A 26,123-nucleotide genomic window follows, 5' to 3' on the forward strand; every position below is an offset into this window, starting at 1 on the left:
CAAAATTGATCAGGTGATATTGTTTTCTTGAAATATTGTGGTTATCGATAATAATTAAAAAACTAGCTAGTTATAAATAACATTGTCCTTATAAATAACTTCAATATATCGCTTTTCTTTTATACAAAATACTAAATTTGAATCATCGGTATCTATAGGAAGAAAATTATGATCAAAAAAAAGCCGCGAACACAAAGTTTCACTAAAATCGGACCAATAGGGAAAAAATTTTAATGATGGATGACGTGATCCTAAAACTAAAGTTTTAAAAATTTGTAAAAAATCAATAAAATGAGTCTTTATTAAACCTCAAATATCCAATTTCAATCTAATCAGACCAATACGAAAAAAGTTAAATGATCATGTGGCTCTAAAATCCATAATTTTTAAAATTATTGAATTCTATACTAAACAAATCCCAAATCCATATATATAGTTTTTAAATGAATAAAATGTGCCAATTTGTTTTTGGGCCACTCGGTTTGGTCTTTTAATGTTTTGGCAAATAAAAGGGAATTTTTGAAAACGTCAAAACTTTTCAAAGTTATGGTCAATATTCTTCTGAACGATGTTTGAGGTTTTTCATAGAAAATGACATTTTGCTGGAAAACAGTATTATTTGAAAAAAAGGTCGACATTGGCCAGATAAATTCCTGAGGAAAAAACTTATTTTTGTATGTGCAGTAAGTATGCCAGTATTAAGCGTCAAAGCATGGTTTACTAAATAAAATACAAGTTGCTTCACTCGGCCAAAAACCTTTTATATTTCGATCTCAAAGGCAGGCCGCCGAGCTCCTCGCCGACTGGGAACTAGCAAAAAATGTAAAGGGGAATTCTGGTAAAAAATAGCTATTATTTTACGAGTTTTGTCTAATTCGAACTGTAGGGGAAGACGGAGTACGATTTTATAATAACTTTATTATCTGGCATAAAATTATTATTTAATGTACCTACTTGGGAAAAATTAGTAAATTGATAATACTATAAATTATTTATTTTCATAGCCACCAAACTAAGTAAATTTTACATTATCAAAGTTTACGTAATTTAAGAACTAAATGGTTAATTTTTTTTTGTTAATAGTACAATTGTACAACAAAAAGTATCTTATTTGTTGTTTGTTTTAGTACGACTGGTTTCATTAGGATTTATTTTTAAATCAAAGTAAAAAGGTTGTGTGAAAAAATGCATATATTACTGTTACTAAACTTAACACCTAAAGATAGATATAACTACTAAGTAATGACATGTTTGAATTTTAAATGATTGATTTTTGCTTCATTCATAACCAGCCCAAAAATGTGAAATTTTACGGTTTTAAAATTAGTAGTGAGAGAGAAAAGGATAAAGTGTTGTTAGTACCCCTTGGCAACAATGCATATTTTCAATTAATTTTTGTTTGGTTTGTTGCCAGTGAAGTAAAGATTATGCACTAGTGCAAATAATATTATAATAATCGACAAATTTGTAATTTCCATTTTCCCTCCCTTACAAATTGGGTTAGGATTGTGTACTGTACAAATAATTTTCTATATATAGATATATATAGACAACACGTATAGACGTGTTGTTTTCGTCGCTCTTGTGCAATTTTAAATAGAGGCGAAAATGTCTATACATAATTAATTAACCTTAATATTATTCATGCTGGTGGTAAAAATACAAAAGTCTTTTGCTGTTTAAACGTAAACAAATAAACTATCGATGAAACGTTAAATTTGGATTTTAATGCTCTACTCTCTTTACTACACAAGAATGCACCATGATCGTTTATTTTGGCATTAATTTTCTCCAAAAAAAAGTACGAAAACAAAAAACTGATAAAACACACTCTAAACACAAAATACGCCCTTAAACTCAATAATATAAAGCGTTTATTTGTTTTAATTCCTTGGCAACATCGCTCGGGATTCATCATAATTTTTAACAGAACTCGAAAAATAGTAAAACGTGCGTAAGACTGAAGTGCAACGTTGCCGAAGTGATTAAATTGTTTAATGCTCTAAGATATTTTTGTTTTGACTTCTGTTTTTATTAATATTTTTGCTTTTAAATTAAGTCGATTTTTCTATGAATTTTATTCATTTTCGATTATTTTTTTTTCATTAAAAGCTCAGTTATGTTTCCGACTCAAATAACTTAAAAGAAATTACATTTTTTAATACTTAGAAAGCGAATAAATAGCTCTAGCAAAAGTGCAATATTGTAAAAGAAGGACAAAACATTGAGAGGAAAATATATTTTGCCATTTTAAAATGTAAACAATGTAGTCTCTTAAGCTGGATTTATACAGACAAATAAAGTAAAATAAAAAATAAAATAAAAATAAAATAATAAGAGTTAAATGTACAAAAGTTCCATAACGCATTTATATAACAAAATAATATAAGAATAAAATAAGAAGTTGACCAAGTGAAAGTGAAGTTGACCAAGTGAAATCCAACTTTTATGTTTTATTTTATGTGAAAACGAAACTGCGCACGTTATTTTGGTCACAACACACATTGGTTACCCTTATTTCTTATTTGTTATTTTATTTGCCTGTATAAATGCCAAGTTTCAAATAAGTCCTTATTTTATTTATTATTTTATGTTATTTGTCTGTATAAATCAACCATTAGTTATAATATCATTGATCTTTACAGATGTTGCAAAATAGAGAACTTCATACTATCTTTGCTTTTTTTAGCGGTTTTAATATCTTGGTTCGCGAATTTTAAGGTAAAATAAATACGAACTCTCGTATAAAGTCGGACAAAATAATCTACAGAAATGAACTGCAAGGGTGAATAAATTTAATTTCTAAAAATTGATTTTTTAGTTTATTTTCAACAGTTTGATGAGCTAGTTCTTTGAATTTACTAGTAAATATGTTCTCCAGCGCAATAACATGATGAGTCATATTCTTAAATGGTGCTACTAATCCAAAATAAGTTTTAATTAAAAAAAAACAGGAACCAGATCATAAAGTAACTGGGAATGCAATCATGAATTTAATAAACAACTATATCCAATGTACTTACCTATTTTCATTTTTCGGACAACTAAAAAACATTAAACCACTTCCACGCTTTGTAAAATAACTGTCTACCGAACAATAAGTCGACATTTTAATATAATAGATTATGATAGTTTGCCAGTCCACCTGGACCTACCAGGTGCAACTAGTAATAAAACACTCGCACATCAAAAAAATTTAAACTCTACTCACTGTGTGACCCAACAGATTCGATTGTTGGAGCGTCGCCCGGCAAAGGAAGTAAGAGGCGGTGAATAGGTAATTCGGCGCGTGGAGCACAGTGAAGCAACTTGTATTTTATTCAGTAAACTTTGGTCAAAGTAAAAAAAAGAGCAAAAACCACTCTACGTAGATAATTGTAGAGTGTACTAAAAAGGAGGTTTTAAAAGGTTATAAAAACTTTTTTTCTGAAATAAGTAGTTTAGTGGAAAAGTTCAACACAGTAAAAATGCTCCAAATATGAAATTTTTCTCAAAAAACTAATTCTATTTGTCAAAACACTTTTTTTATAAAATGTATCTGTTAGCCTCTAGACCAGTTTGAGTTTTTACTCAGTTTTGATTGCTTATAATCACTCACCCTATATACCGATCTGCCTCAAAAAGTATACAGACCTAGTTCTCCTTATAGGCATTTAGGCTAAAAAATTTCAATTTTGATAACGTCTAAATTGAGTTCTAGTGACAAAACGAAAAATTACCAATTTCTTGCGAATTTTTGACTTCACCTTAACTACCTACTAAATATGTATAGGAAAATAGTTGAAAAAAGGCTTAAAAATTTAATCATCAAAATCAAACAAATACACCATGCTAATCCAACGCTTAGGCAGTAATCAGGTATGCCAAAAGTCGAATCAAATACATAAATTAAGAAATAATCTCATAAATAGAAAAATAAAATTGTATTTATAATAATCATAATATAATTTTCTTTAAAAAATTTAGACTAATTAAAAGCTAGTATTTAATTGTTATAAGAAACTATTTTATTTGATTCCCCTTTAAAAGATTACATAAAACTTAAATACAAAAATGAACTGACCAGTCTTTTTTAGCTTCGATTTCTCTTTGATCTCATATTTTTCTTAATTTCCAATCTTTAGCATCTTCGATTGATAATGGCCTAACTTGTCTATTCTCCACTAACACCGGTAATATTTTTTGTGTCACCTCTGTTTAATAAAGTTATATCAATAATAATAAATAAAACAATACATTTAAGCAAACTAATATGCCTATATAATTACCTTTCATTTGGTTTCCTGCATGCTAATACTTGGGTTGTTATATATGTCTCCAAAACGAGACCCTTAATGGACTCCTTATGTTCCCTTTCATACTTTTTTTTATGAATGTTCTTAACGTAAGAAACGAAATACCATTTATATTTTGGTTAATTAGATGATAAAATATAGGAAAAAAATAGATTAGAATTTTTGAACCGTTTTAACCAGCACAAATTATACGAAGTCGTTCCATTACTTTTTAAAATATCAAATACCTGAAAAAATTGAATAATTGATTGGAGAGCAAAAAAACTACTTCAATAAGAAATTAAAAAAACGATTTCAAGCGATCTATTGGTTTTAACCAAGGTTAAGCTCTTGGTTGACCTTGAAAAGTCCCTTTATAACCTAACCAATCGTGTCCGCTTGGACGTGTTTGCTTAAAGTAACTTCGTAATTTGTCAGCTGTTGCTGTCATCATTTTGTTTGTTTGTAAATAATACCCCAGACGACATAATGTAATGTTATATGTAATTAGTTCTTAAACATAAATATCAAAAAAGAAAACGTATTATCCATAATAAATTTTGTGTCGTCTTTAAAAAGGAAATAATGTGTTGTTTGCTTTTATTATTTCCCGCACTTATTTCAATCTTCGACATTTGACGTTTAGAAAACAGCTCCGGATGTGGGTAATTACTGTTCCAAATTGATGACGTTGAGATGCGCGACGTGTTTAATGTGGCATGCGCAACTCACCAATTGGCATTGGTGACGTCACGTATCTCAACATAACTCTTTGGCTTTATCGCGGTTGTAATTCAAAATCTAGTGCCTTTCAAAACAATTTAATGTTTAATTGTTTAACAATTTCGTCGTTTCTTGTGTAGTTCTTAAGTTCTTAATAAAACGGAGTTAAATCAAATAGTGGCTACTAATATACAAAACGGTAAATATTTTAATAATTTTTTTGTCTATTAGTTACCGATAATTTTTTCGAGTACAATAAGGTATTATTATTTTATTTTTGCACAGTCGACTAAACTCTAGGAATCTGTAGGTCCTCCGACTGCTCCGCCTGTTCCCATGGACAAAGCACTTGCAAAACGGTGCAATTCCAGTTCAAACCCTGGGAGGGAATGCAGTACATGGCTGGCCGGCTAACGGTAGATATTTGGCTGATATGAAATTATTAAATTTTGCTCTGATAATATAAAATAAGTCGTTTACTGGGATATTGCTGGTTTCACTGAAAATTATCATCCCATTGCTTTTATTATTATATAATTCCTCAACGAGCTTTTAATAACATCATTAGTATCATTGTAAACCCGATTTGAGTAGATATTTGCTGCCATTTTCGTTGTATGGTAATCTAACAGTCCTAACGATGTAAGGGTCAACATTGCAGTGTCGAGCATATTTTACATTAATAAAGTTTCTTATCACAGCAAGCAAACATTAAGAAAAAATCTCGTTTTCTATGAGTCGTCTATAACGTTTCGTTATTCTAATTCATGAATTAATTAAAGTCCAGTTCAGAGATCTATTACAATCGTTGATGTGACGAAGATGCCGACTTAACTAGTCCGTGCGCCTATGTCGTATTTATTGTTGCATGATATACATGTTTAAATGACAAAACTTTATATAGTTTATCTATGAAATCATTTTAAATATACGTAAAACCCCATGTTTTACACTATTTTTGATTTTTCTTTCGAAAATTTCCATTTTTAGGAATAATATAATATCAACGGACTAAAATCCAAGCATCTTACAAAATATTTTAAACACTTCCAGCACTCACAGACTTCTCACATCTTTTTAGCCAGTCTATTAAACAAAGATAAAACACCTGCGTTCTGGCGATTCCTACTTTAGGCTGTGCAAGTGATTGTGTATCTCTCTCTATCCCACTGATGTTGAGGATTACGGGGCTGTAGCCAAATGAAATTTTGGACTGTTTTTGTATTACTTTCGTTGTGTAAAGGGATCTTTAAGGATGGGTCTTTAATAGTTGGGAGGGGAGCCATGTGAGCTTATTATTATTTGTTTTTTCACTTTTATGAAAGTGGAGAATTTGGCCTGTATTCATCTAAATTTGTTGCAGTTTTTACTATAAGGAAGTGTGTTTTTTTATTTGTGTTTGTGGATTTGTTTTGGTATTATACCCAAGACCTTAAAATGTTTCGACCCTGGGAAAATAGGCAAGAAAATTTGGCAATTGTAGAGGATGGTGCGGGCTTATGGAGACCGTGTGCGCACAAGAAAGACAATAACATTTGTGATGAAAACAATAAGAGTGACCTGGTCAGTGATTTAGACTTACATAGTTCATTGTCTAGTGTGGAGGAAGCAAAAAGAAGCTACAGGGGAAAGTCAAGTAGTCTTAAAACGTAATTGTTTAAATACAGACGCCAAACAAATTTATCTAATTGTGCATATCAATCTAAGGAATGATCCTCAGTTCACAAATGATTGTAGTGTTTTGCAAAAAACAGCGTTTTTAACAGGGATTCCCTATAGTACAATATACTATTTTGTAAAAAAAAGGATCAAAGACAGAAAAAAAGGAGAGATACAGGATAATCAAAGGGACTTGACACCGATATTGCCAAATTGCTAAGGAAAGTTGTGTATTCTAAATACAAAAACAATAAAATTCTGACCATAGAGATGGTTAAGGACACCTTATCTAAACAAAAAGTTAAACATAAAATCCAAGCTAAACGACAAGTTTTTCAAAATTGCCATCAGATAAAGCATGCCTCCTTGGACTATTAATTATTGTTGCCAACAAAAATTGTCTCTCAACGGGTGCGGAAGAAGTAAGTGGAGTATTCAATTTTAAAAACATTTTTTTTAGTGTTGGGTAATCTTCAAGCATATTTAAATTTGTTCGCAAAATACTTAATAATATTAATATATACCTTAAATACTCTAATTCGGCTTGATTTTGAATTAAATTTGCTTTTTCCGAAAAACTGGATTTATTCTGAGGATAACTTGTCCCCGGAACGTTCTTATCAGCATCAGGTGCTTCAGAATAATCAAAATCAAAAAATTTATGTACAGACTCACAAGCAATCCTTTTAGAATTTTCATCTATATATTTTTTTTAATATCAATTAAATTATTTGCTTGGTTTACCACCATTTTTGCTATTGATGTTAAACTTGGAGACAAAGGGTATGTTTTACTAGTAACATTATACCAGCGTAACTTAAATTGAGGGTGTACTACCTAAGCTATTAAAGCGCTATGTACTTGTTCGTCTATTGTAAAAAAAGTTTTAATACTTTGCAATCCATCCAGACATGCTTTAACTAACGGCGATGCGAATTTAAAATTGTTTTTTGATAGCTTGTCTAGTTTATTTTTTAGTGAAGCTAAACATGGGAGCAAAAGATCATAAACCGTATTACTTTCGCCTTGCAACACATCTAAAGCAGCTGCTAATGGTTCCATCACTTGACAATATTCTTCCAAATATAAAAGTTCGTTTTCAAAAAAACAATTCTTTAAATTTAACCGTTTAAACAAATCAATCATTTTGTTTTTGTCGTTTACAATTTTTTTAATAGAATCATCGTACGAATTTCAATGTGTGGCTCCAGGAAAAGAAAGTGTATGCCCCAGAATTTCTAAAATAACCTTTGAAGATTTCGGAAATGTCGCTTTCTTCCATAATGAATTGCATTTGGTCAATGCCTGCGAGTGTCTTAATTTTAAAACAGAGTTGCCATTTATAGCTTTATTGCACAATATTGGGCCACCGTCGAAATACGACGCGAATCCAATGTATTTGAGGAAGAAGAAGAAGAAGAAGCTTTATTGCAGCCAGTAGTGTAAATTAAATTAATAGTGTGACTTGCACAGCGTAAATGATGGGGTAGTCTATGTTGTTGATCAATAACTTCACCGTCATCCCCAATGAATTCAAATGTTATTTCCTCAGCGTCTTGATCATCAAAATTCTCTTCATCGGACCCACTCCCACTAACTTCATTAATTTCGGTAATATCAAAAAAACTATCTTGCATGTCAGAATTAAGCATACCACGTAGTGTAACTCCAAATTTTTTAAAATACTTAACAAAATTTGACCCGTTATCGGTGACAGTTGCAACGATTTTATTTGTGTCTAATCCGTATGTATCTCATATGTATATCTTCTAAAATACTAGCGATTCGATCGTATGAATGAGTACCTTTAAATCTCTGACAGGCCAGGGTCACTGATTGACGGCTAAAGTCTTCATTTATCCAATGGCAGGTAACCTCAATAAAACTTCTTTTTTTTCCTGACCATATGTCAGCCGCTGTACAAACATATTGAATATTCAATAATTCGGATTTTAATTTTGCTTGCCTTTCTTTGAATAGTTCTGAGATACGTCGAGTCGAAGTGTTTCTGCTAATCAATTCAAAAATAAATAATCAAGTAACTGTCTTAAACTTGGATTTTCTACTATTGATAATGGACTCATGGTGTTAATTACAAATTTAATCAGTCTATTTTCGAATTCTGTTTTATTTATTGTTTTTGGCCCTTGTTGTCTTGCAAAATATTTTTGCAAAGTAGTTTGCTGCTCAGCTGCAGAACTAGTTATTGCATTTTTTAATTTATTTTCGTTTTTAGCAGTTTCTTTTTTTTATTTTTATATTTAGGCATTCTGATGAGTTGTTCTTAAGTGTTTGACGAAGTTGGTTGTGGTTATTACGGAACCCTTTATTTCTTTAATTTTTAGTTGGAACTTTTACAAATTGTCAGAATATTGTTAAAATCTATAATTTGTTTGACCTAGAGAATAATTTTTATTTAAAATCATAAAGCTCAAAAATAAAAATAGTTCCTACCTCAAAAAATTTCCCGTCCAGAATGGCATTTTTTGCAATTCTTTTTTGGGTGTTTTGCAGATTCTCATCATCGTCACCATCGGAGATATTGAGAGTTTCAGTAATATTCTCAGCCTCAGCCATATTTTTACAATTATTACACTTGCGTTTTTTTGTAGATGTACTAGGTGTTACGCGTGTTACAACACTCTCACTGTCAGAGCTACTGTGGTCGGCACTACTTTCACTTTCCATTTTTGTACTTAAACCTAATCTAATATAATACCTAAAAAGGTATTAAAGTACCTTTTATTTAAATTTTTTTCAAAACCTTAAAACAAAAAGAACCAACCTTCTTCGTTACAAGTGCAGTGCTAAATAGGTATGATACAAATTTTATGCTAATAGCTAGCCACAACACAATATCCTGTGCCACCAGGTACAAAGCCAATATTATGTACTGTATGTAAGTATACATAATATTCCAAAAAAAAACGAAAAAATTGAACCGATAAAAACAGAATCATAGAAAGCGCAATTAAAGACTGAATCCATCTACAGAATCGCCACCTACTCAAATAAATAAGTCGGCACGGCCGCTAAAGAGTCAAAGCGCACCGCCACTATAACGACAAATTTCTTTGACGGGTGCCGCGGGATATTGAGCGGTAAACATAAACGAAATACTCGTATAAAATACTTGTATTCTATGAGTAGAATTTTACAAATACATTTAAATTTACTTAAAAGTACGAGTACAGGCACTTCCTGGTTTCCCAATTTTATCAATATGGTAGAATTTCGACGATTTATTGATGGATGTCCTTGTAAATGTCCTTGATGGATAAGATGAATTGCCAGCGACCAATTTATAGTCCGCGCTTCCTGATTTTAATCAATATAATGCCCGTATTTCCTGAAATGCCCAAGGGATTTTAATAATTTTTTGTCCAGATATTAACAATGAATACCTAAACCGACTTACGATGGTCTCAAACCGCTACAAACTAAGGTTTTGTTGTAAAAATTAATTAAAAAGTCAAATGTTAAAGAAATGAAAAAGGCTCTAACTTTCAAAACTCCCAAAGGATTCGAATAAAACTTTTTTATGCAACTAATAATAAATATCTAAATAGATTTTACATGGTTGCCAACCTCTACAAACGAAAGTTTTTTAGAAAAAAAAATTGAAATGTTATATAACTACTATAACTTCCAAAACTCCCAAAGCATTCGAATGAAACTTTTTTATGCAACTAATAATAAATATCTAAATCGATTTTACAAGCCATTCCAGGTTTCTGGTAAGAAAATCTGATTTTATTTATTACTATTATGTTTATGTATTGTCCATCTTTAGTCTTTAATAAAATCAAATTCAGTTGATTTCAATGCAGAAGTTTCACTTTTCAAGTATTTAATTTTTAACGATTATTATAAACACATATTACAAAATGTCTGGCCTCATTTTCTATTCCACAATTAAAAATTTATAAAAAAATTCCTTGATGTAAAAGTATAATATCTTAAGTATTAACTCACAAGTATTTTAAATGGTTTTGAGAAACATAGTAATAACAGTATATTATTGTATACCTAGTAGGAAAAGCTTAACATTCCCGGGCGATCGTAAAAATGGCAACACGAAGTCCGGAAATGTGGCTTTTCCCTCGAGGTCTACATACTATTTTTCCGAAAATCGGGAATCATTAAAATTACGGTAAATTATTACTAATCATGTTAAAAATTTCAAATCAACATTATTATTTTTCCCTTAAATAAAAGAAGCCATGAAACATTGTTTCGTAACTACGAAAACGAAGTACATAATTTTAAATTGTCAAACTTGAGTGAAAAGTTTATTTGTGGCGTCTTTCCAAAGTGTTGATTTTTTAACGTTTTAAAAAGCCAAAATAACGTGTAAAATGATGAGTGATGATGACTGTTCCATTTCTGGAACCCTCCCCAAAACTCACGGAGGCAGTGAATACTGCATCATTGGAATTGTTACCAGTAAAATCTAGAAATAAGTATAACCATGCATACAACCGCTTCATGGACGGTAGTCCCTGAAGCGGTTCGCGTAGGAATAAAAATGTAACTTCTTTCTCGGAAAATGTTGTAATGGCATACTTTTTGGAGCTTGGTTCCAAGATGAAATCTTCAACTTTATGGGCCAATTATTCAATGCTGAAGGCAACCCTTGCAATTAGACATGATGTGGATATATCATGTCTAATTATATAAATATATAAATATTCAAAACTTCGGGCATTCCTGAAACGGCAAGCACATGCCTATAAGCCAAAAAGATTTTAACTAAAGAAGAAATAAACAAATTTATTCAGGAAGCTCCAGATAAGGAATATTTAATGATTACCTTAATCATTAACTTACAAAACTTCAAATTATATTTGGATTCTTTACATACTTATTTATTGTTGTAGGTAGCTGTAATAAGTGGAATTTCCGGAGCTTGCAGAATGGACGAGCTGGTTAAAATGACTGTTATACAAGATATACAAGACCTACTATCTAAACTTTTAGTTACCATACCGGATTCAAAAACCAATACATCCAGATCATTTATAGTAACAAAATGTGCGCGTGTGAACGCACTGTTTCAACGAAGGCTTTGTAAATAGCGTTCGACATCGCATAATGTGTACAAATTATGCCATTTATTGTTTTTTATCCCCTCATATAAAAATCTTTAAGTTTTTCTAAAAAAAATACAGATACAAAAGGTGTTCCTACAATATTGATCTATGATATTTTAATATTGGTATATTTATTGCGTCCTTATATACAGGGTTATGGCAAAAAGTTGCGTAGTCTCGACATATTTTGTTTAATATATTATGGATCTACTTTAAATTATTGTTTTTGAGTTACTGAAGTTTGAAAAAAGACATTTTGCAGGAATGCAAAATATACACTTGGAGAAAAATTACTTTCACATTCATATCTTAGTTGCTGATAAGGTATCCTATGATATCAGTGACAGAATACTCAAAAATTGCTAAAAAATTGTTTTTTTTTTGTTCTACCCTGTAGTTGGTATCATCATACTCCTTATTAAACACTTCAAACCGTTTCCATTTTATAGTCTTTCAAAATGCTTAAAACTTTTCAAACGTTTCGGTTACTCAAAAAACAGTTGAAAGTAGACCTTTACCAAAATGTATCAAGAATCAACAGTAGATTTAGAAAATGTAAAAATATAAAATGAAGTTAGTTGCAACTAATTTTTGGTTAACAAAGATAGGTAGAAATAAAAATCGACATGTCCGAGCGTTTTTACAAAATACAAACCCCTGAATTTTAAGCGAATTTGTTCGGACTTGCGCGTTCTCACTGTATATTTAGAGAAAGAAAACGAAAGGTTATTTAAATAGTAAAATTTGTAGTATTCAATATAAAAGTAGGTTTTTCGTTACAAAGCTTAAATTAAAAGTGGGATCAATTTTTAAAATAAATGTTAGAATCATACAGAAAAAAAATACACCAAACGTATAATTTGTTTTAATACGTTTTTCTAAACGAAAATGTACGTATCCGTACAACGTACATACATTATTATTTGTTTAAACAATAGAATATTTTAATGTTTGCTAATTAATATAAGCTTTGTTCTATAGGCCCTTACTGAATATTTGTTTTTGTCAAGTAAATAATATTAAATTATAGAGAAATAAAATAAATACTTCATAAACTAAACAAAAAATAATACTAAATATATTTAAAATGAGGAACATTCATATTGCGTATTATAAGATAGAGGATAAGGACAATTATTTATTATCTATTTCGTGCTTCCACTGCATATCTACTTTGCAAACTTGTTATCTCCTAGTAGGATATTTTGTTGAACACATGCTTGCAGATTATGAGGGGCTTTCAATTTTTTCTTTGTCAAAGATGCAACTTTCCTCACAACTTGAAGTTTTTTTTATGTCCGCAAGCATGGACCTGCCTTCTTGCGATAGACGTAGGTTGCACCGATATTTTTTTTCCTTTTCTGGATATTTTTTGATGTGTAGACGATCTGACGACCTGAAAATTACAATAATATAATAATAATAATAATATGTAGCTACGGTCTTGTTAAAATTTAAATACATTACTTTTATTTATTTATATGACGAGATATGACTACACAAAAAATTATGGCAAGGAAGAAATTTGTTTGCCAGCATAGTGGCTTGGCATAAAGAAATGAGAACCAGAAAGGATATTAAAAAAATGCATATTGTCCTGCATACTGTATAAACTGTATAACTGTTAAGCTAAGCACAAAAAAAACAAGAAATAGCGATCATAATGTTTTTAATAAAATAAATAACTGTAACATTGTTGTATTAGCAAGTACTATATTGTATTATTATTTTAGGAAGGATTTCATGGGTTAATTATTATTGATAATAATCATAGACACACACTTATAACTGCTGAAACGCTTCGATTTTTTGAAAGGCAGTGGGAAACTAAAGAACAGGTTTTTTGACGATTTTGATGATAGGATGACCATCAGTGAAGCTATTAACTACCATCAAAAAAATTTTGAGTTTTGTGTAGACAAAGAATTGTGCTTAGCAAGTGGAGCCAAAAATCCTACATATAGAACTGGTCAATACTGGTACAACCAGTAGAAAACCATTTCGCACTCGTATTCAATATAAGGAAAGATATGTATAGTTCAGGAATATACAAAAGGTGGGAAAAGGAAAAGATGTAAGGCAAATTATGTAAAGTAAAATAAGTTATTAGCAAAACGCGTATTTTTGAATGCATAAATATTAAATACAACTGAAGAATTAAATTAAAGTTAAAGTATCACCAAGAGTATTGATTAAGAGAAAATTAAAGTTAATAATTATAATTACTACAAGCATGTGATGACGAAACACGTTTATTATTACCTGCTGAATTGAGTAGGTAAATCAATAATTTTATGTAAATTCACGTATTAAGTTTTAAATCAATTTAATATTTTAATGGTGCAGGATGTCTCGCAGTTTTAAGTGTTGTAAAAATAAGCTCCTTTTAAATTATATTTGTATAGTCTGCAACTCTATTTTTCATCCAAGTTGTTTGGAAAGAATGAAGTGGCAAAAATAGGAGTTTACAAAATTTTATATTCAGAGCAATGTCAAAATAGTCACAATGAAAGAGTGAAAATAGGATATATGACAAAAAAATTAAACATTTGCTAAAGGAGCTGGAAGAAAGCGACAGGTATTTAGAGAGATTGCGTAGAAATAGTTAAGTATTTGAGGACGAGGTTTCACAGGCAGAAGCTAATTTTTCTTTGCATACTGCAACTTTAAATGAACAAATAAAGCTAAAGAGAAAGAAGTACAGCTACAAGTGGGTTCATATACTAGGGTAAATGAGGAACTTTCAGAAAAGATTGGTATACTAAGGGGTTTACGAGTATCTGGGAAAAATATGCGCTCCCTTTTTTACATTAGGAAATACGCTATTAACAATGCAACATTTTCTAATTACTATAATAGATACCGCAAGATTTAAGAAACTCAATCAAAATGGCTAAGTGGACCTACTTTCAAAGGACGATAAATATTCCCCCAATACAGCAAAAGAGTCTTGAAAAAATCTTTTAATGAGCTAAGGGGCAAAAATAATGTCTTGGTTATTCTAAGTACCTTAGATTCGTGTCTCAATCCCTTCTACTGTGATATTACTAGTAACCTTGCAGCCAATATCTCACAAAAAATAGATCCCTGGAGTTATCTTAGCAATGTTGTAGTAGCCAAATCTTTCTTTTTTGCCCCCACAAGTGTGGAAGAGCTTATACAGTTAATGGTTAATATTATGAATAAGAGTTTATCAGGTTAGGATGGGCTTTCTCTTAGAATATTTTCTGCTTTACCTCTAGTTGCTTTGCAAGTCTTGGCCGAGTCAATTGACTTTTCATTTATGTCTGGAGTTTTCCCAGAGTGCTTAAAAAGAGCAATGAATATTCCTCTTTACAAGGGTGGCGATCGCGACTGTCCTAACTTTAGACCTATAGGGTTATTGCCTACTTTAGCCAAGATAGTGGAACGGCTCGTTAAGGTGAGGATGGTTTTATTTTTAAATAGGTTTGGCCTATTGAGACTTCAGCAGTTCGGCTTTCGTGAGTCTGTGAGCACGAATGATGTTATCTTTAGCTTTCTAGAGCACCTGTACAACCGACTGAATGTTGGTGAAGTTGCGGCAGCGGTATTCTGTGACTTGTCCAAGGCATTTGATTGCGTGAGTCACAGAGTGCTGCTGATGAAATTGGAGCTTTATGGTTTCAGAGGAACTGCCCTTGAGTGGTTTCGTTCCTACTTATAGAATCGTGTCCAGGCTATCAAACTTAATGGTGGTATCTCTAAGGAACTTAATAAATGTGGGTGTTCCGCAAGGATCAGTACTTGGTCCTCTACTTTTTCTCATTTATGTGAACGATCTGCCACAACTGCAGGTAACTGGAACATTTTTTGCCGATAATACCACCATCCTCTGGCACGACTCTGATGTTTCTCGAATGGAGGCCAATATACGTGCAGATTTGTTAAATATAAAAAACTGGTGTGATGCAAATTTTTTGACATTTAATGTTTCTAAAACAAATATCCTTAATTTTAAATGTAATATAAATAATATATGTTTGAATAATGAAGCCATGCCACCGTTCAATAAGTTTTTTTTTCTTTCCATAGACAAGTTCCTTAAATTTGAAGACCATATTGTGAATATATGTAGAAAAGTCTCATCAGGCTGCTACGCCCTAAGGGTTATTGCCAACAGTCTTAATTTCTCCATCGCCAGATCTGCATACTTCGCGATTATCGAGTCGCACCTTCGATATGGAATTTGCTTTTGGAGTTCATGTTTAGATTCACTTTTTAATTCAGTGTCTGTACTCCAGAAAAGGACCATTCTATGTAGGGCCAAGCCTCGTCTCGTGCCGCCTGCTTTTTGTAATTCATAATATTTTAACCCTGTGTTGTATTTTTATTTTGGAAACAGTTTGCTTAGTTTTTAGAAAATATAAACAGGAACTCCATTTAGAAAGCCACTATAATACGCGACAAAAATATTTGTTGAGGCTACCCATTCCTCATTTTGAACTTGTCCGTAGCTCTATCATATATGGAGGTAAAAAGCTGTTTAATAAACTTCCACTAGAAATAAGACAACTTAAGACTGAAAAAAGCCTACGTATATATGGACGAAAATATTTCTTGCTAGTAAAGCGTACCATAGTTTAAGCGAATTTTATAATGATTAGCTTTTAAGTATTTTCCAAAGTTTTATATAATTTTATTTTATTTTAAATTAGTTTATTTTATTTTAAATAAATAAACTTCTATGTTTATGTTGACAATAAAGCATTTTTTGAGTTTGAGTTTGATGCCTTAGCTGACCTATAAATAACTAGTTACGTTTTCCTTTTCTTCTGAAATTTGTTATCTTTAAGCCTTATAGTTATTTTACCTGTGTTTTTAAATGTACTACCCTCAGGTTTATGTAAATTAGTGGTATGGGGCCCCTAGTAAATGTATTTTTGTTGTCTAGTAATATAATTAATTTTAAGGTGCTTGCACCTAGGTGTTCTTTATTGTATTGGTACTAAAAATTAATTTTGTTTACATCTATCCTGTATTAAGCATGTATTTGTTATGTTGAATAAATTATGAATAACAGTAAATCATAAAATCAGGAAAATAAACAAATTAACTAAAAATCACAGCTGCAAATCATAAGACATTATTGATGTTTTATTTGTTCTTACAAGGTGAAAATTAATTGACTTTTGAGTAGGATTGAAGTCTCGTCCTAGTATTATATATTGGTTAAAAATGTAATCATATTACGTTAATATTAATCACATCCGTACCTTATTAAACTATATTTGAGGCTATGAGTGCAATATCGGATTAACCCACAAGAATTCAAAATCGACTTTATTGTAGAATATTATCCGTCAAGTTCAAATCTATTTACTGCACAGTGGACCAAACGACCTATTCCTTTTCGTTACGAGATGGCAGCACTAAACTAGTTATTGAACTTTATTATTGATAAAAGTTTAAAGAAGCAAAGTGGGCTATCCTCAGTTAGTCCACTGTGCTGCTAAAAGTAAGAAGTTTATGTGTTGTTTGTGATCGATTGTGGAACTTTTTTGTGAATTATCTTCAGTTTCGGTTATTGTAAGCAAGCTATTTATTTAGTATTTATATCCAGGACGACATTACAACTGAAGGTAACTTGTTTGAATTTTGATTATTAAACTGGTAAACCGCTGTTTAAAAGTCAAAGTGGACGATTCCATTATATCAAAATAGGGAAGGTAGGTGGTATACCAGCCACCAATAGCATAAGAGAGTTTAGGCAGGTAACCGTAGGATGGTAAGGAATGTTTATATGCGTCCGGGAACAAGAAAAACGATGCGCAAAGCGGAATTTTCTGTTATTGAAGATCAGACAGAGAGCACGACATGCATCAATTTCCGAAGCAATCATACTTCAAAAGGCTTGCCAATTTTTCACAAAAATAAATAATGACGAAGAAGTCAACTTCGAAGTTAGCAGAGGATGGTTTCAAGGCTTTAAATATAGATTTGGGATCCACTCTTTGAAAGTTACCGGGGAAAAGCTGTCGAGTGACGAAAATGCTGTGGAACCCTTTCGTATAGAATTCAAACAAAAAATTGAGCAACTCGGTCTTTCTTCTATCCAGCAAATCTATAACACGGACGAATCTGGATTATACTGGCGCTGTCTTCCTGAAAAGACATGTACACGCAGACGAAAAGGGTGCCCCAGGTCGTAAAATCAGTAAAGACCGAATTACATTTATGCCTTGCGCAAATGCAAGTGGACGACATAAGTTGAGGTTGCTTGTGATCGGTAAATCAAAAAATCCAAGACCATTCAAAAACAGCAACCTACCTGTCTGTTACCGGAAGCAAAAAAGTGCTTGGGTTGATCGAGTTATCTTCGAAGAATGGTTTCACAGTGAATTCGTATCAAGCGTAAAAAAGTATCTTCGAATCAATAATTTTGAAGAGAAAGCCCTTTGAATACTAGACAATACTTCAGCTCACAGACCAGGCCAAGAACTAGCCAGCCATGATGGTAATATTCAAGTCATGTTTCTTCCTAACTGCAGGCCCTGGTTCAGCCGATGGACCAGAATGTGATCCAAAATATATCGAAGTCACAAGTCACATATCGAAAAAGGCTGCTGCAGGAGGTACTTGTACAAGATGATGAAAACATTGCGCAATGTTTAAAGAATGTATCGCTAAAGGATGCTGTGTTTGCATTAGCCGAATTTTGGAAGCAAGTGCCTGAAAAACTGGTGAGAAAATCGTGGTGTCAACTTCTTTTCGCCAGGGACATGGATGAATGGGATGAAGAAGATTTGATACCCCTGCATGCTTTACGAGGAGAAGTTATATGTGATTCTATTTTGTCAGATGAAAGACCTGATCTAGTGATTGCCACTGTGTGAAGTGATTCTTCTAAGAACAATTCGACAGAAGGCTGTCGATCTAAGCATCAAAAAATCTGTTCAAAGAACTCTGGACAATTTTATTCAAAGAAAATCGTGCTGATAATCCGATAGATAAAACAGAAGTTGAAAAATGGGCAAGAGGTGATGACGAGGAAAATTTGGATCATTGCTACTGTCGCAGGAGGAAAATCAGAAGCCTGATGACGAGGATGAACTTATACAAAAAATGTCCAGCACAGAAGCGGTGATCTCATTTGATAAGTGTCTACGCGGAGGAAAATTAATTGCCACTGTGTGAAGTGATCCTTCTAAGAACAATTCGACAGAAGGCTGTCGATCTAAGCATCAAAAAATCTGTTCAAAGAACTCTGGACAATTTTATTCAAAGAAAATATTAAGAGGCAATGAAGTATGTCCATATTATGTATGCAGTTAAAAACTGGTTTCTTTAAGAATCGTAATTATTATTCTTGTTATATAAATTTTTACTGAATCTTTTGTTTGATTTCCTGTTAAGTTTATTTTTATTTTGAAATATGCACATAAATAAAGGTTTTTAAATCCATTATGTACAAATATGTTTTATGGTGAGAGTGCATTTATATAGTGAAGAAAGTTATCTATAAACCGAAAGTGTTCGGATTATAGAAATCTTTTATTACGAATCCTAAAATCCGAAAGTTTTGGTAAACCGAATGAGGTCTGCCAATTTTCTGTTCGGATTATCCATACATTACTGTATTTAAGAAATTTCGAAGAGAATTTTTATATAGGAATTATATTTAATTTATGTGATTCAAAATAAAAATAATTATTTTTGAACAAACGTTTTTATTCAAGTCAATCAAACAAAGAGAACTTATTTCAAGTATCTAACTACAATTAAAAATTGAATATTATTAATGTCTACACATTTTATGATATGTTTGCTAAGCTCAAATGCTTAATTATACATCATATCATCAGCACTTCTCTTTATTCTGTATATACATAATATTAACCATTTAAAGGGGCTGAAGTTTATCAATATCTTTACTGAAAAAAATATTTAATTATGCATAGGTAAAAATTTATCTAGTTTTCCGGAAATCATAATAAGTTAGAAGCCATATTATGTCTGTAATATCTGTTATATCTGTAAACCATCCATTAAAAACCCATAAAAGTAGAACACCCGTTTTTTAGATTAGGTTATGTTTTTATTTTAAATTAATATTTAAACTATTTTCGTGAGATACTTATTAGATAGTTTATCATTGCTTATTGGCTTTACTGTTACGCCTTGCAATATAGTATTAGGGATTAAAAGAAAATAATATAAGTAATCCACATTATTTTGTTTTAGTGCCTTAGTCCACTTTTGTTCAAAAATTTCAAATTCAAGTTGTTATTCTTAAAAAGAAGGATTTGTTTATTTTCTTTTTTTGCAACGTTTCAACCTTTGAACCGGACCCTTTTGCAGATTCTGGGTCGGAGTACTTGCCCTCGGATGAAGATTTAGAGGCATCTGATAGGCATGGGGAAGAAGACGAAGGTGGTACAGAAACAAATTTTAATGAAGCCAAACCAGCGCCAGCAGGGGTATTACCCCATACTTACGTGTACGTAATCCTGGAAAATGGAAAAAAAACTTAAACAAAAAAAAAAGGTGGGCTGGACGAGAGTACATTAAACAAATCTGGAAAAAATGTTCCATCAAAACCTTTTGAATGCACGTGTAAAGCTAGACGTTCAGTTTTAATTCCAGTAGAACGACAAATGGAACTGCATAAGAATTTCTATGCCTTAGAATCCTTTGACTTGCAAACTGCCTAATTGTTTGCCTTGATTAAAGTTGTAGGTAAGTTACGTACCTATACCCAGAATCCAGAATCTAAGAGGGAAAAAACCAGGATTTATTATTTACTTACTAAGGGTGTAGAGCACAAAGTCTGCAAACCGTTTTTTCAAACAGTCCTTTCAAGTTTTTGCTGGGAAATTGGTAAGACTTTTAAATCTAAATCTGTAGGAACACCACCATCAGGTGACAAGCGGGCAAACATTAACCAGATAACATAGCAGCCGAGGCAAAAAAAAATGAGTTAAAGAAATTTATTGAAAAATTTCCTTGTTATGAATCTCATTATAGCAGGGAAAAAAGCTGCCACAGAAAACATTTTTCTCCAAATTTAGGCCTTTGTAAAATGTACCAGTTATACAAAGATGAAGTAGAGAATCATCTGTCCTATTTTGTTTTTCGAGATACTTTTAATAAAGAATTCAATCTACACTTTCATCCGCCGATAACTGACTCTTGCAAAAAATGCGATTTATTTAAGATTAAAATCAAAGCAGCCGACGATGAAGTGAAGCAACAACTAGAAGTTGAGAAGGAACTTCACCAAAGGAAGGCTCAATATGCTAGAGACACCCTCCTCTATGGGAAGGGCCCTGATTTGGCCGCCCTCTACGCGCCCCATAAATATACAGGCTGAATACCCTCTGAATCCTTTGTTCTATAGGAAAATATAACTGAATAATAGAATCATTAGTTAATTTTATTAAAATCATGTAATAGTTATTTTAAATAATGCATTACACGTAAATAGAAAACGATCCAAAAGATTTTTTTTTGATGATTTGATCGCTGTGATAAAAAAACCTTATCAAGATAAAGCACTGTATTTTTATCAAAGTATTAACGCTTACATTGATAAGAGTAATAAGTTCCAGTACATTGAAATTGAGCGAAAAGCATATTCTATAACAAAGAGTATAAAGATGAAATAAGCAAAATTTTATCAGAATTTTTAAATTTGCACATATTACTCTTTCTATGACTAGTCATTTTAATTTTAAATCTATTTATTTATCATTCACAGTTGTATGAAATGTTTAGCTTTTTATCTTCAGATATATATATATATAGGTATAAAATACCATATATAATGATTTAAAACATAATTGTTGATGATGATGGTATAAAAGTAAATACAGGATAGTTTTAGATAGCGCCTAGGCACTCGTATCGCATTTTAAAAGAAATATTAATTATTATAGACAATTTAAATGTCAACTAATCTGATCTGATTCTAGGAACTCTCACGAGATGTGTATACCCCGATTCCTGTGAATCATATAAAACAAATCTGATATTCAAGACAAACTTTTGACGAAATTAAATAGCTGATAAATAAAACTTAATTAATATAATAAATAATTATATTATCGAAAACTAAGGTCGCAAAAAAGGCATTATGTTAGAATAATAGAGCAAAATTTATCGTTACCTTACCATATCAACCAAATATTCAAAAAAAAAAACATGTTTAAGGTAACATCGTTCACTAACCATGTGTATATTAAAGAATTACTTATAAATAAAACGTAACATACCTTTAGCCGCTCGGCTATATAGTTAATTGCCCTGCAGGTCATGATCTAATTGCCCTTGTAAGCCCTGCAGGTTATTTTGAGGCGGAGGGGGCTGCAGACTACCCAATGACGTATCTATGCAAAAATAAAATCCGAACACTTTTTTATGTTTAGTTTACAACAATTTTTTTCTTAATGTCATTTTATTTTTAAAAATTACACAATAAACAATGTTATATGTCAAGCAAGACAGTTTTAAAGTAAAAATTTGGAATGTACGGTACATATACGATACTGATTGACGCCCGTGTCTAAATTGTCAACTTCACATTTCATTTATGTATTTTTGTTTTGTGTAGTAATTGGAAAACTAGAAAAAATATGTTTCTGCTTTTCAATCAAAATCAAATCTTTAAAAGTAAGTACTTGATATTTTAATTAATAAGAAGTAATGTAAGGACTCGGACTTTAATAAAATATAAATTTTATAATTTTATTACTTTCAGCTGGAGGACGTTTATCAACAATCCATACTTAATACAAAGTATACAGCCTTCTTCATCATAATTTATGCAATTTATATTTTTTAGATATTCTCCAACAACAGAATTCTGAAATGATTGGTAATTTAATTGTTTATACATTTATCATTAAAATCTTAATTTTTGCTTGTTTGTGTGTTCGAATCTGGTGCACTCAACATAATAACACCATGGAATGGAACATAGAAAGTGTAATATATATACATGGCCATTCTTTATATTTAGATGTTGATTTTATGTGGGTGGCATCATTATACAGGGTGAATGAGATGGTACCTTAGACGTTTACGGAGAACGGAAAATTTTTTTTTTTTGAAAATTTGGCAATATGGGTTTTACCTGATAATCTAACTATTAAAAATATTTTTAGTTATGCAGCGTTGCCGCTTATACCAAAAAGTAGTAGCAACTTTGTTATTTTAAATGGAATACCCTGTATATTTTTTTATTTTCCGATCCGCTATCACTTTATGATTGGTTTTGTATAAGGTATTCCTATACTATCTTTAGTGGTTTTCGAGAAATTAATTATTTTCTTTATTTTTTGACCAAAACATAGCTCCAAATAAATTTGTATTACTACGGCACTGGAACGCGCAGAACCTTGAAATTATAAACGTAATTTATGGAAGTATTGTACATTATTTTTCACTATGAAAATTTGTTCTACGTTATACAGGGTTGCTCAAAATTAGTGATTTTACCGCTTAGATACAAAAATGGTAAAAAGTGCATTTTTTTAAATGGACACCCTGTATATTATAACATATTCTAAAAGGAAATTAAAATTCCTGTCTAAAGAGGTATTAAGTTCCTATATCGAAGTAGTTCGGTTTCGGAAATAAAAGCAATTTTCTGTAAAAATCGGAATGTTTTGACATATTTGCTTTACATGGCCATGAAAGGTCATGAGAAAACAATGCTATGCTATTGATGTTTGACAGTGACATTTAGTTGATTAATAGTTAATACTCTTGGGTGTTTTTTTAAAATAGTGACCTAAAAATTCATTAAAATGGAAAGAAATAGTTATTCAAATGAAGTTTTAATGAATCTATTTATTACTTCATGGACAATGTGACAAAATTGTAGCAAGAACATGCAGAAAGTTCAAAGAAATGTACCCGAATTTACAAAAAATGGATAAAAGAAAATTTGTGCGAATACAAAATAACTATACGATTTGGTTCACAACTTAAAAATGATACAAGTTTGCCCAAGCCTGTAACGTCTGATGAGGACAACATCGTGAATGTATTAGGCTACTTTCACGCATATCCACAAGCTTCCATCCGGAGTGCAGCAGATAATTTAGCTGCATAGATGATCTGTGCCATGGTGAACAGATCAAACAATATTTAAAATATCCGAAATTTTGTTTTACAACACATAGTTAAATTTCAGGGTTCCAGCGAATATGATACTAAAATTTCCGAATATGTGCATATCAATTGGGGAAATCGTGTATTGTGGCCAGGAAAATTCGGCAAACATTTTGTCGTCTTCGAAAAATGCCTTTTTTGTGAAATGTCAGTGTTTTTATACCGGGGTGAGTCAAAATGACATTTGATCTATTATTTTATTAAAAATATTCGAATATATACACGGGTCAGTCATAACATCTATTTAATTTAAAACATGGATTTAGATATTATTATGATAATAATTCTTAAACATTGGTTTTGGGATATAAATAATTTTTCGAAATTATTCATTCTTAAGGTTAGCTGAGTATCATAACTTTTTTGGTTTTGGTACAATTTGGTTGAAATTTGGTACCTAGAGTTTATTTAGGATAAGGTTAATAAATTTGGACAGATATTTGACATTTGATGTTTGAGTCATGTAAATACTGTAACTGTTTTGCTATTGATCCGATTGAGTTCAAACTTGGTATTTTGGGTTTATTTAGGAAGCAATTATTGATTTTTTACTAAATTTTAAAATATTAAGTTTTAAGGTCACGTGACTATCAACATTTTTTTCCTATTCGCCCGATTTGATTGAAATTTGGTATTAGATATGTATATATTTATAGATAATATTTTGTATTACCCTATTTCTTTTATCTTAATTAGTTAAAATATTTCTTAAATTTGCCTTTCAAAAAAAAGTCATGTTCATACAATACATAGGCTTTGAAGGGAACTTATCTTCTTTCATAATATTGTAGCATTACTATAGATTTAAAAAAAATTTGTTATTAAGCTTTTTTATTACTTTTTGAATGGTCTTTAGCCAGAAAAAAGAAATTCTTCTTATGGAACCTAATCTTTCCCTTTATATTGTGACACTCGTATAGATCGTGGAAAATTTTGTTATAAAGCTTTTTTACTAGTTTTTGAATGGTCTTTTACCAGAAAAAAAAATTTGGATTCTGAGCATATTTTGAAAAAATGCGCATTTTGGTGCCTGATTTTGCTTCAAAATCGAAAATGCAAAGAAATAGGTTTTACCTCCATTTTGGAGAAATATCAGTAATAAACTTTTTTAAAGGTACTTTGAGGTAGTACAGGATAGAAAAATAAAAAATTTTAATTTTTCCATAGGGCTCTTGATAATTCGCTATTGATGTTTTATAGTTTTTTCGAATTTTCTCCGATTCTATAATAACTAGAATCAATTCGTTTTGACATGTGGATACCTCGTAATAATTCTAATAACGTTTATTTTAAACAAAAAGTTGTCAGTTTTTCCACATTCAACATAGAAAAAATAAAAATCCTTTTTTTTTTAATTTTTCATGGCTATACCCCTTTCGAATTTCGATCTACAAAAAATTTTTTTTCTTGGGTTTTTTTACTGGCAATTGCCAGTTTAGGGCTTTAAAATTTTCAATAATCATTTTGGGAAAAAAAGTGGTACAATGAACAAAAAAATAGTTTTCTTTTGTTTTTCCCACACTTTTTTCAACATCTCGGCGGCTTCTATAGCTGCGATTCAATTAGTTGATGGCTTCTTTTATTAATCTTCTAATTACCTTACTTACTGTTATAAAATATCTGATAGTAACATATATAACATATAACATATATCTTATGTAATCAAGCAACACCCACTCAAAGACAAGGCCTTAGTGCTTGGCGCGTGACGTCATCGATGTGGGCTACCGATTTTTAAAAACCAAGGGATTTCATATGCCAATATCTCAATATATGGCTATGTATGTTTTAGTTCTGGTTGAATGTCAGGTTAAATATTATGCTGTAATATTAAATGCAGACTCCCAACTCCCCTACATGTGCGCCAAAATGCAACACATGTATTTAGGTATTTATTTTTTTATACCATCAAGTAGTAAAAAATGTTATTATATACACAGAAATAATTGACTTTAAAAGCTTTAAAAGCTTATCATACAGTTAATGTAATTTTTTAATTGCAGAAAAAGAAGCACATTTTTTCTTCGAAGTGTCAAAATCAGGAAAATAACATTTTTGGTCTGGTTTAGAGTTAAGCCAATTATTAAATAACATTTAAGTAAGTGAACTGTGTCAAATAGGTAAAATAATGGTCTCTGATTATCTATGGGATGAGGATAAACACTAAGTTGGTCTGCAGTTGAAAAATGACTCATGGCTTTTCCGTTAATGGCATTATTATCACTTATAACAAAAAACT

The sequence above is a fragment of the Anthonomus grandis genome, chromosome 21 (assembly GCF_022605725.1).
Source record: "Anthonomus grandis grandis chromosome 21, icAntGran1.3, whole genome shotgun sequence".
NCBI lineage: Eukaryota > Metazoa > Arthropoda > Insecta > Coleoptera > Curculionidae > Anthonomus > Anthonomus grandis.